This window comes from Crassostrea angulata, chromosome 2 (assembly GCF_025612915.1).
Source record: "Crassostrea angulata isolate pt1a10 chromosome 2, ASM2561291v2, whole genome shotgun sequence".
Classification (NCBI taxonomy): domain Eukaryota; kingdom Metazoa; phylum Mollusca; class Bivalvia; order Ostreida; family Ostreidae; genus Magallana; species Magallana angulata.
In genome coordinates this window covers 13,533,492-13,546,683 of record NC_069112.1, presented here as the reverse complement: position 1 = coordinate 13,546,683, position 13,192 = coordinate 13,533,492, and positions in this window count along the sequence as shown.

Genomic DNA, 13,192 nt, shown 5'->3' with positions numbered 1-13,192 from the left:
TAAAACGAATTTCATATTCTGAAGTGTTTTAAACGTCTCTATCGAATAAAAACATAAATAATAAAATCGCTTCAGGATTTGGGGGTTCAAAATCTCAAGCATGCGTGGATCGATTTTAAAACAAATTTCATATTCAGAAGTTTTGAGGGCGTCTCTATCGAATAAAATAATAAAAAAAATCGCATCCCAAAAATTGAAAAATTAAGGTTTTTCATTTTCTTCCGGTGACGACCGGAAGTGAGGCGGACGTTCGGTTACACGTAGTACACTGCGGCTGGACACTTTCTATCATCCCTGAAAATTTAAAAGTTCTATCTTAAATTCTTTTGGAGAAAACTCGTGAACAAGCAAAAACATAAAATCTTTAATATCTCGGGACCGGAAGTGACGACCAAAAAAATCCCACGTACTTTTCTTACAAATTTTGTCATAAACAAGATCTGAAAGTTTTATCAAAATCAGCCTAAGCGTTTTTGAGAAAACGTGGGAGAAAAAAAAAGAATATTAACTAGACACGATCTCGTTGCAAGCAACGAGGAGGTCTTCCGTCTGATTTTAGAAATTGAGATTTATGTTCGATCTTGATTTTGCTATTTAACAGCAATACATGATTTAAAACAGGAAAAGAGGATCTTCATTTTAAGTGCCTGATACTATTTTGTTTCAGGTGTAAGAGTTTTGTTCAACAAGTGTTTAGAAATTCGTCACCGTTCTTGAGATATCTCAGAAAGAATATTTTAGGGGCCGGACCTTATCTCCTTATTGGGGCCGCTGAACAAAAGTTGTAAGGTTACATGTTATTAAGTACATTAGTTTGAGCATCTTTTCTTTTATACTGCATTTCAAAATATGTTTTCTTTTTGAGATATAGGTTATCAATTTTTTGGAATTTTGACCCCTAAAAATCCCTAATTACGTAACATATGAGAAAATTGTTATACTGCTTGGCTTCATAACTGTAAGATAAACATATTTGCTTCTATAATTTATTACAAAATATCCCTCAGTAAAGAACTATAGTAAAAAGACTTTAAAGCCCTCTAGATCCCTCATATTAGGGGCCAGCCCCCTTTTCTTGGTATCAAATGAAAGGTCATTTGATTATAAAGACATTTCGTTTAACAAGTGTTCAGAAATTCGTTACCATTCTTGAGATATCTGAGAAAGAATGTTTTAGGGGCCGGTCCCTTATCTCCTTATTGGGGCTGCTGAACCAAATTTTTTAGGTTGCATGTTGTTAAGTACATCATTTTGAGCATCTTTTCTTTTATACTGCATTTCAAAATATGTTTCCGTTTTGAGATATAGGTGGTCAAAGTTTTGGACTTCTGACCCCAAAAAATCCCTAATTACGTAACATATGAGAAAATCGTTATACTGCTCGGCTTCATAACTGTAAGATAAACATATTTGCTTATATAATTTATTACAAAATATCACTCTGTAAAGAACTATAGTAAAAAGACTTTAAAGCCCTCTAGATCCCTCATATTAGGGGCCAGCCCCCTTTTCTTGGTATCAAATGAAAGGTCATTTGATTATAAAGACATTTCGTTTAACAAGTGTTCAGAAATTCGTTACCATTCTTGAGATATCTGAGAAAGAATGTTTTAGGGGCCGGTCCCTTATCTCCTTATTGGGGCTGCTGAACCAAATTTTTTAGGTTGCATGTTGTTAAGTACATCATTTTGAGCATCTTTTCTTTTATACTGCATTTCAAAATATGTTTCCGTTTTGAGATATAGGTGGTCAAAGTTTTGGACTTCTGACCCCAAAAAATCCCTAATTACGTAACATATGAGAAAATCGTTATACTGCTCGGCTTCATAACTGTAAGATAAACATATTTGCTTATATAATTTATTACAAAATATCACTCTGTAAAGAGTTATGGGTAAAAGAGTTTAGAGCCCTTTAGGTTCCTAATATTAGGGGCCAGCCCCTTTTTCTTGATATCAGCAGAAAGGTCTTGTAAATATAAACCTTTTTACATTACATGTTTTAACAAAATATTTTCCAGAAAAGAGATAAAGAGAGAAAAACACAAAAATTCACGACGCTTTTTTAATGTCAATTTTCGAGCCATAGCGAGCTTTGGCGCCAGTAGTGCTAAACATACAAAACAACACTCATGCAAAACTTCAATCTTTCGTTCACCTACCGGAAAAATTTGAGCTTAATATCTCTTATAGTTAAGGAGAACAACAGAAGACAAAATACCCATATAAAAATTAGAAAAATCTCAATATCTCAAAAACGGATGTGACGTCATCAATACAAAAAATTTTCAATCAAGTTCAGACCACTATCTATCACATCCTAAAATTTGATTGAGATCGGCCGAGCCGTTTCTGAGAAATCGCGTGTACAAAAAAAGGGGAAACTAGAGCAAAGCTCGTTGCAAAGCAACGAGTGGGTCTTCCGTTAATGTCGAAAGTAAGGCTTAAAGTTCCTGTAAGAAGCAGAGTTCTTAAACCAATAAACATAAGTAACTAAGACAAAAAGAAAAAAAATCGAATTATTCTTAGTACGAGTTAACAAAATCCGAATGATTCTTAGTACGAATTAACAAAAACCTTATCGATTTGAAGGACTACTTAGCAATACAAATCTGAATGTGTAAAAGTACGTTTTAATAATTATCGAATATTTTTAGGTACGAGTTAATTTAATTCTGAACAAAGAAATATTTTCTTAACCAAGAATGTGGAATCAAAATTTCCGGAAAATCATTTTTAAAACCCCAATATCTCTGTAGTGCACCGTCTGATTTTAAAACGGATTTCAGCGTTAGATTCAGCTTAAAAAGTTTTGTTTAATAATTGATATCAAAATATCGCTCAGAAAAGAGTTATTATAGAAAGACTGTGTAGCCCTCCTTGCCCCATTTAAAGGGGTCAGCCCCCTTTTTTTTATATCAAATAAAGGTCTTGAAAATATAAACATATTTTGTTCAACAAAAGTTGACAAATTGTTAACCGTTTCTGAGATATCTGACAACTGTGGTTTAGGGGCTGACTACACAGTAGCTTTTTACTAAAGTGTAATTGCTGCTAAGGAATGAAAAGTACTTAATACCTAGACTACTCAATAGTCGATTAATGGCATCGGAGCTTTGTAAAAAGATGTATATGCCGCTATGAATAAAAAGATGACATTTTAGTTTTTTTAGTCGTGTTTGGGCTCCTAACAATATCATAGGTTTTTTTTTAATGAAAATGTAGTCGAATTGAAAACTGAAAGGACACTTCAACTACATTAGTAGTTATGTTTGTACATTAACAATTTATAGTGGAATCGAACAACATCGAAGCTGTTAGAAATAATGCATTCGCTTCTATTAATTACAAGATGACGCTTAAAGTATTTGGCAGTTGTTATGGGGCGCCTAACAATCTCAGATTTTTTCTAGAAAGATGTAGTTTAGATAACATTTCAAATGAAATCTATAAACACTAGGATAAATATGTTCATTCAAAATATTTTAAATAATCCAAATGAATTTGGTACTTGTGGGTTGTAAGTTTGTTGTAGATAGTCTAGTTGCTGATTGATTTTAACGTTAACGTAGTTCGAATAAATAAAGATGTAAACAGGAATGTGACTTGACAAAATTTACAATAACCCAGTACAAGGTAACTTACAAAATATATCATTTATAGCTTTTATCATAATTTCAGACCTTATCATGAGTTGTATGTATAGAAATGGGTCTAATAAGCTTTGAGGTACAAATTTTTTCATTTCGTTTTTCCAATTTTTTTTTTATGTTACATTCATAAATATTCATATTTTGAACGGTTGGTCAAAATTTAATGTCGTAGAATAAGTTTCAGTCATAAACTTTTCTATTTTGAAAAAAAAGTTCGTCTTGTTATTGTTTATGTTTTCTTTGTATAAGTTTCAATAAACCTTCCTTTTTTGTAAATAATTTTATTTATGAATACATATAATCGGCCATAATACTGGTATATTTTTTAAAATATGGCAATTTCTTCACTCTACATTATGTGTAAACAATAAATGAAATACTTTGGTTTTGTATACATATTAACAAGTTGTTGTTCATGTATCTAATTTGTTACTTGACTACATGTTTTTTCATACAAATTTCAATAATCATTCAAATGATGACGGATACCATGTAAACTTATACATTTTTCGTTTCTGAATCGTGTTTATGTCCTATTCTTAAGGATTTAACCACCTTAATATCTATCAATATTGAAAGTGATATAAAGATTAAGGAGTAAATACCAACATCTGTCTTTTTCAAATTTCTTAAAATCATGATGTAAATCAGAAATGAATGCCCCGGCTATTAATGGACGTATAGAGTCTCAACGCATCATCTAAAGTATATATTAGAACTGAAAAAGTGTAGCAGTATAAATCGTTAACTAATAAACTGAATGTTTAAACGTCGAAATAAATAGCAACAGCTTCGTGATAACTATAAAATGTTGACTGTCTCTCAGTACATGCTTGTATCGAATTTGAGATGTAAACATGATCTAATGCAGTGCCACCTTCAGTTGTAAAAAAATGTACAATCTGATCAAATCCGTTGTTTGTCATGAAGGTCTGTATTGGTCCGTTTGATAATGCATCTTCATTGAAATCGCCTACCAAAATGCAATTTTGGCTTTGCAACTTAATCTTCTCTACAAGCGATTTAAGTGATTTCAAAAAATCAGAAATTTTCAATGTTGGTGGTCGATAAACTGTTACAATTATAATGTTCTCTTTCAGAAATTTGACGGCAATGCTTTCTATATTTTCAACTGAACAGAGAAAAATTTGTTTTTCCTCTTTATTTTCCTTCAAGTACATTGCAACGCCACCTCCTTTAGAGTTTTGCAGCCTGGTTGTGTTTTCATCTTCATTGTTATATGCTTGTTTTCTTGTTGAGTGGTGAAATTCAAAACCATCAATTGCAAGATTACTTGTATCTTCATGTGGCTGAAGTGCCTATTCAAGCTTTGGATGTTATGTAGTATAATTTTTTTGCCGTTGGGAAAGGTATTTTGTTGATTTTCAAAAACAAGTTAGTGCATGTCATCCATGGCTAGTTTAACATCCGAATCAGCATATAATTTTTTAACCAACTAATCTCTATTGTCCGTTTCAATGTGTAACCCATCCTTTGAAGTTACTCTTGTTAAAGCCACATAAGCTTGTCCTGGAGCAAATGTCTTATCCAGATTGACGACGACTTTATCTAATGTCATGCCTTGCACCTTGTGAGCTGTACAGGCCCATGAAAGTTTCAATGGAAACTGTTGTCTTACACAAGTAATTGATTTTCTAACAACTATGTCTTCCTGAATTCCTTCAATTAACACTAGATTTCTATTTTCTGTTCGTTTTTCTGAAGCTTTCCCTACATTTTTGCTGTCAAAGATCACGGCTACAGCTGCAATATTTGATTTGTCTTTATTTTCATATACGAAATGGGATATGAAGCCCATTACACCATTAACGAGACCGTCTTTGACATCACAGTTTCGTGTGAGCATGACACGTGCATTCACCGCGAATAGTAGGAAGCTAGATAGGCCGTCATTTTTTGGTTTGAAAAGTTTTATCGCTGAGACAGAGCTTTCCAGTGGTCTTGTCTTTTTGAAAATCTTTGGCGTGAATCTCTTTCAACTCTTTGCAAGTTTGTCTTAGCATCTTCAAATTGTATGCATTTACTTCGTCATTTGTGGAGTACACATGGAGGACGCTTTCTGGGCCGTCTCTAATACATTCATTAACTATTTCAAGAGTTTCATTTGCTAATGGTTCTTCCGTAGTTCGGGTGCGGAGCAAATTTAATGCTTTGGCAAATGGCACATCGTCGCGTTGGCGCATAATTTCTGTCAATTCAACCTGAAGAAAATCCTGCCAGAAGTCAGTTGGATATAAGGTATTGTCTTTATACAATCTTTCATCTTTTCTTTGTTTTACCGGAGGTAATTGGAAAAAGTCACCAACCGCCATAACACTGACGCCACCAAATGGATCTTTGCATTTTTTAATTTGCACTAATCGTTCATGGATGTAGTAAAGAAGGCGTTTGTAAACCATCGAAACTTCATCGATGACAAGAATTTGTAGGTCTGCCAATCTCACTCGAATTTCGCAGAGAGTTTGCTCTTTTAATGGTTCATACGGTAGTGGCAGATATTTGGTCAATGAAAACACGCTATGAATTGTAGAACCACCGATATTAAAAGACGCTGTGCCGGTGAACGCAGTCAGCAAAACTGATAAAGCATCTGGAGATGAAGTAGACCTAGAAAATAGACGTGATGCTTCGAAATTGATTGCTTTGATAAGCTGACTTTTCCCTGTGCCGGCACCACCTGTTATGAATATGTGAAATGGTCTTAATCCAGGGATTTCATGAAGAATTTTTTTCAAGCACCATTCTCGCACATAGTAGAATACTTTCTTTTGGGTATCATTTAGGTTTTCTATAATGCGGAACATTTCTTCATTGGATAGGCCGCTCTGTTGAACTTGATACAGAATATTCCCCTTTGCAGTTTCATTTTCAGTTATATCTGGAATTGTGTCTGGATAATCGTCAGAGTTTTGCTCCGTAGATCCTTCCATGATGCATTCATCTCTATTTAATTCTGTTTCTGGACACAAATTAGCCCATGCATCTTCTGGTTCTCCTAAGTGCTCATACATTTCTTGAGCTTTCTCCAATGCATCCTCGTTTTCAGCATACCGTGCATGGTTTGATTCCACGATAAGTTTAACTGTTTGGGCAGATCTCTTATTGTGCAATTTCACAAACCCTCTTTCATAAAAGAACTCATATGTTTCAAAACCTGCTGGTTTTAATTGCGTTTGATTTCGATATGGAAGAAAGAGTTGTAATTGACATTGGTAAAACTTTTCCGGTGTTTTCACAGCACTGAATCTGGGATATCTAATAACTGCTTCTCTTGTCCTTGTTCTCTTTTGAACATATCCCTTTGAATTTTGAAGTTCAAAAACATTCTTGTTTGTTTCATTTGGAATTTGAGATTTGGCAAGAACGCGATAGTCGGAGCAAAACTCAGCTAGACAAATGTTGTTAAATTCATTGGTGCTAGGTCGAGTTTCATATCTTTCGACAACATTAGTCATCCAGATTTCATCATCATCTTCTCCATCTTCGTCCCTTTTTTCATTAGGAGTTGTTCTTTTCATCTGCGAGAGTGGCTTAGTCATGCGTGTTGGGTTTTCTCCAACTGGAACAAAGGTGACTTTCCTTGACGCTTCTTTCATTCTTAAGTTGCAAACTCTGTAAACTGCTTCTTGGGCTGTTACTTCTCTATGTGTCAGGTATGCAGAGCCTATTTTCTTCAAAGTGTGTTTGGCGTCAAGATTCCCTTCTTGTGCTTCAAGTTTTGTTTGTCTCAAGAGCATACCCATTTCTCTTTCAGGCTTGGAAATATAAGACACTATGTATACAATGCAACTAAATGGATCGAGTACAAATTGGATGTCCATATTTGCATTCCAACATTTTAGAAGACATGGATTGTACTGATTTGTCCATAATTCATTAGGATTCCTTTTGAGAACAACGTTCAACTTTCTTGATAAAGCATTGTGGGCATTCTCGTACAATTCTTGAGTCAAAGATAAATCAGAGAAGATGTCTTTTGTTGTTTTGTATTCTTTTGAATCGGATTGAAGTTTATTCCACACACTCAATAATATGTCTTTTGCAAGAGACCTTGTAAGCTTTGATGTCGAATCAGGTCTGTCTTTGTATGCATTGCTTGCGGTTTCGTTGCTATTATCATCATCATCATCATCATCGTCGTCGTCATCTTCATTGTCATCAACATCTGTAATGAATGTCTGTTGTGATGGTGGCCTTGGAAAGTTAAATCTACATTCTGCACCATTTTTCTTGCAGGATTTTGAGTGTTTTTTACTGTGTTGCTGGACTTCTAGTACAATGTTTCTTAGTTTGGAATCGTCTTTCTCCTCTGGTATTGAACACGTAACGTACTTGTCAATAAAATCAGCCACAGCTTGTTTTCCATGAACGTCTAATCTTGGAGCATTTTCGACCCAGAATAAGCAATGCATATGTGGCGATCCTCTTTGTTGAAATTCAACTCTTTGGAAGAAATCAATTATTTTTCCAATGGGTTCTGATGGTGAATGGATGACATCTCTTTGAAATATGCGAAACCTATGCTCAAACATTCTTGCAACAGTGACAGGGTTGCTTCTCAAAATTTCATTTTTTTCGGCCCAGTTTAACGTTTCTGGATCTCTGTTATCGTTCTGTTGTTTAAGCAAAGAGCTGATTGCATCACACCATCTATACTCCGCAGACGAGAACGAGCAAAACCATGTAGGAATTCCAAGTTGTCTTAGCATAGCGAAAAGGTCTTTCTGTATAGATGACCAGTATGCAGGTATGCCTCTAATAGGTTGCATAAATCTGAATGCTTCATCGGTTTTTAACAACTTCGATAGCATTTCGGGATTCCTTATCATGTCAGAATTAACATTTTTTCCCATTTCCAGTTTTGAAACTGTCTTTCGCATTGATATCTGTGTCTTTTCAATAACTTGATTTAGTTCAGACATATACTGGCTAAAGAAAATGTAATTCGTGTCTTTTGCAAATCTATTATCTGCATTCATCAATCTGTTATTGAAATAGCGAGCAAGAGTTAATCTTTTATCTCTTTGTTCATCAAATGAAAATCGTCCACTTGGGAAATGACATGGAAAAGTCTTTGCTTCATTTCCTGCTTCTTGCAACATTCTTACAGGATTATTGCCTTCTGCTGGTGCAATGTTGAAAACATCATCAAAAAAATGATCCAAAACTTCCTGTGCAACGTCTACAGGTTGAAGACATGAATCGACAGCTATATGTTGTTGATCGCTATCTTCATCAAGTATTTCAATTTCAGTTGCATCATTTTGTGATGTGGCATCATTTTGTGATGTGTCATCCTCGCAATTAAAGCTGTCTACATCCCGATTGATTGTAATTTCATCGTACCATTTGTTGTTTTGTTTCAGATACTCAAGCGCATTGATAAGATGATTTGTGTTGATGAACTGATATTCATAATATCCTTTGTAACTTAGTTTTCTCTTCAACTTAACTCTCAGCAAATTATTGTCATCTCTCAAAGGTAGCATAGTAGTCTTTTTCAAGTCTGACGGGACACACACAACTGGACCATGTATATTCCTCTGTCCACCCTTTGGCAAAGCCATTACCTTCATAAATGGTATGTGCAAAGAAATTAAATGCTGTTCCAAACTGTTAAAACACAATAGTTCTTGTGGTACAGGTTCGATTTGCATTTTATTTTCTGCCGATTCGGGTGGAACGTCCCCACGAAGTATCTTGCGATGGCATGTAAAACATATCCATAGAGAAGACATGGTACAATTCTCGACGCAACGAGTTGTGCATTGGTGTAGGAATGTATCTTTAATGCAAGCATTTGCTACATTGGCAGCTTTTTCGCTTGTGGCATACGTGTTTCTATCACACACCTGAACTTGATTTTCAAATAGCAATCGATGGCAGCAACAACATACGTAATCTGGTCCTCGAACTGTATTTCTTTTGAATAAATCAACGACTTCATCTTCATTTTCGAGTTTTATTTTCTTGGACAATCTGCTCTGTTTCATATCATCATTTTCTTTCTTTTGACACTAGGATTAGTGTGATAGCTTTGCATACTAGAATCTTTTATTTTCGACCTGAATTGTTCATCATCTTTGTACTGAGCAGATCTGGTACAAAGGAGTTGTTCCCTAAATACTTTGTTGTTGCGATATTTAAGTAAGCCTGCTTTCTTTACTTTTTCTTTATGCGTGACATCCTGAGCATTTTTATCTTTGCTTCGTTTTTTCACTGCTTCCCTATGCTTTTCGTTCGTTTTGTACTTTTGCATACTTCTTGTTTTGACATTATTTCTATGCGCCTCATCTATTTTGTACTTTTGCACACTTTTTTTCTTACAATTTGATCTGTGTACACTGTCTGTCTTGTACTTTTGAACAGCCTTGCGCTTAATGTTCTCCCGATGAGCACAATTATTTCGATACTTTTCTTTTGCTTGTTTTAACAAACTCTCTTTGTTGACCAGATCCTTGTACATAGCCCGGCCTTTAAATTTTTTCAAATCTCGATATGTAGCATCAGTTTGATACCTAACTCTATCGTTTACCCTTAAAGAATCTCTGAACTGGATGTCCGACTTATATTTCAAAGAAGCTTGTTCCAGTTTTTCATTTCTAAACTCTGGATTATCTTTGTATTTCTTCCGATACATTTCCCTTTTGTATTGTAAAATTTTTGTCCTTTTATTAGCACACGCTTTTTTATTACAATTTGAACCGTCAGATTCTTTTATCAAATTGTTTTCCTCATCAGCAAGTGGTTCAGCTACATCAAGTACAACATCATAATGATTCCCATCTCTGTGGTTTAGATACAAGCCGCCAGCTTTTGATTGCATACTTGAACATACGCTCAGTCCTGAAAACTTTATCCAGCGTCTTTCAGAATACGTGAATATCAACAGACAACATGTGTGCTAATGCCAAAATTTCCAACTCAGTTGCCCAGTTTCCATCTTGCCTCATTGAAGACACGTGGCTTTCTATTGATACATCATTTGACCGTAAAAAAGGCGCGAAGTCATTCTTATTCTCTAATAAATGTTTGCAAACAGCACTACGCACTTCATAATAATAATTCTCCGTGTTAGTGAGGGAATAGGAAATCGCTCTAAAAAAACAGTTGCCATCTCCAATGATCTGCTTGCTGACACAAGGTTTTCCTAATATGCGGATGGTTTTTTCACAGTTTCTACTGTTTTGAGTGTATGATATAGCTAACAAGCTACATAATTCCTTTTTTAAACTCGCCGTTATTGGGCAAAATCTAAATCTTCCCATTTCGCTCTGCAGGAAAAGGACCTCATTTTCACAATCATCTACATGTTTTTCTGTTAAATTGTTTCCAGAATTTTCAGTTATCATATCGCTTGCGTTTTGGAGGTCTTGGTTATTCATTTCTATTGACACAGAATTGCATTTCACACCTGTAATATTGCATTCAACAACATTTGAGAACCCCATAGATTTCGCTAGGCTTTGAATATGCATATACAGTTCATCTATGTTTCTGAATAAAAGTCTGGTACTTCTTCCACTATGACTGAATAAGCCTTGTTAACTCCTTGAATGGGAGTCGAATGTAAAGTATAAACTATCTGTCCTACCAATCAAAAATGTGTTGCCCGAGAAACACACGAAACATCCATCATTGTCAACTAAACCCATCTGTAACGCTTCATAAAGAGGAAATGCATTAAAGTCTGCATAGCAGGGTTCTTCATTTGACAGACAAATTATCGTTGCTAACGTTGAATTTGTTGAAAATTCAAATGATCTGTTAAAACATTCAAAGTACTGTGGCAACTCATCAACCAATAAGTACCTGTTATGCATTGAAGAACTTCTTTGCAAGAAAGTGTACAATTCATCACCTGTAGCTAAAATATTGTTCATGTCTTGTGATGTCCAGTGTGTACTTTTCTTAAATTGTTCAAATGCTAGACCTGCTAAACAGTTAGCTACACATTGTGTGCCCGCATTGTCGCCAAACATAGGATGTGCCTGATGAAATGAACCTTGAACAGATCTGGAAAATATTGTATTTTGTACATTGCATGTAGGTTCAGTGTTAAGTTTACAATCAAAGTTTTCCTGAAAACTGTCATTCTCATGTTCAACTAAATGTATATGACTGTCTTCATTTGTGTTCATAAAGGTTTCCTGTTTACAAGACGCATTGTTTACAGTGACCAAGTTAGTACAGTGTTTACGTTCAGAAGCCGTTTTGAATACTGTCTTTGTTTCCTCATCTTTTGATATACTGCTCGAACCTCTTAGCACGGAGGAGTCCAGCTGCGCCTGACCTGCTTGGCTAGGCTCAGAGCCTTCATCATGCTTAGGTACTCTCGCTGGAGTACAAACCCACGCTGGGGAGTCAGGGGACAGTGCCTTTGTCACGTTTTTGACAAACAGACGACTTCCCTGAGGAGATGGTAACCTCGGGGCAGATGGATGCATTTTCGCTCGAGGCGAGGCCTGCATCCTGGCCAGGGGTTTTTCCTCTTTAGGTGGAAACCCCATCAAACCAGATCCCAGAAGATTACCGGGAGGAGCTGTATCAGCTCCATCCGTTGACCCGCGAGGGACAACAGAGATAGCAGGTTCATCTGGAGGAGTTGTCAACTCAGGGGACAGATTCAGAAGCTGTCTGCTCTGCCTTTTTCTAAGCTTGTCTTTCTCACGTTTTAGTCTGCTGTTAACTTTGGCTTTCTTCGGCATCTAAAACATAACAAAATATACATAAAAAATATGTATCTATACAGCTTTATTTGATTTTTCTTTGGAAGCTGATACATGTAAATGGAAAACATTAATTTAAATGTTATTTCTAAATGCAAATAGTTCTTATAGTGAAATTTATACATCAAAGTATAAGGAATATCAAAATGCTTTAAGAAGGGCTGTCATTTTTAAATTTTCCAGCGTGAGAGATTGGGCATGCTGTAAGTGCCAAAGTTTTGTTTTACCAACACGCACATGCCAATTATGTCAAATTTTTATATCTTTCTATGAAAATTAACCTTATATTCAAAGATTTTTCAATGTCAATTTTAATAGGTATTCTAGAGATTTTAATTAACAAACGCTGATTTAATTTGTATTTTTTAGCACGATTCAAAATTAAAATTATGGCAATTTGCACACAACATTACAAAAAATTCTCAATGCTTTACTGTATACATGTATTCTTTGCTGTTTGCAAGGCATAAAGACTTTTGATTAATTTCTCTTATTATGAATAACAACGATAAGAGACTCAAAATGAAACAATAATTGACCATTATTTAGAGTCCCATCGGATTTACAGTACTTTGATTATAAGGTGGGAAGGAAAAGAGTCAGGTGTCAGAGGTATATTTGATGACCCAGTCAGATTTGAACTACCATGATCTGCAGTTTAATAACCTGATCGATGATTTAACCACTGTATACAACCAAATCGATTAATACACATTAATACACAATTTTTTTTACAAACCAATTGAGGCAAATTGCCATATTGTGACATATTGTCTTTAAAGAAGAATTA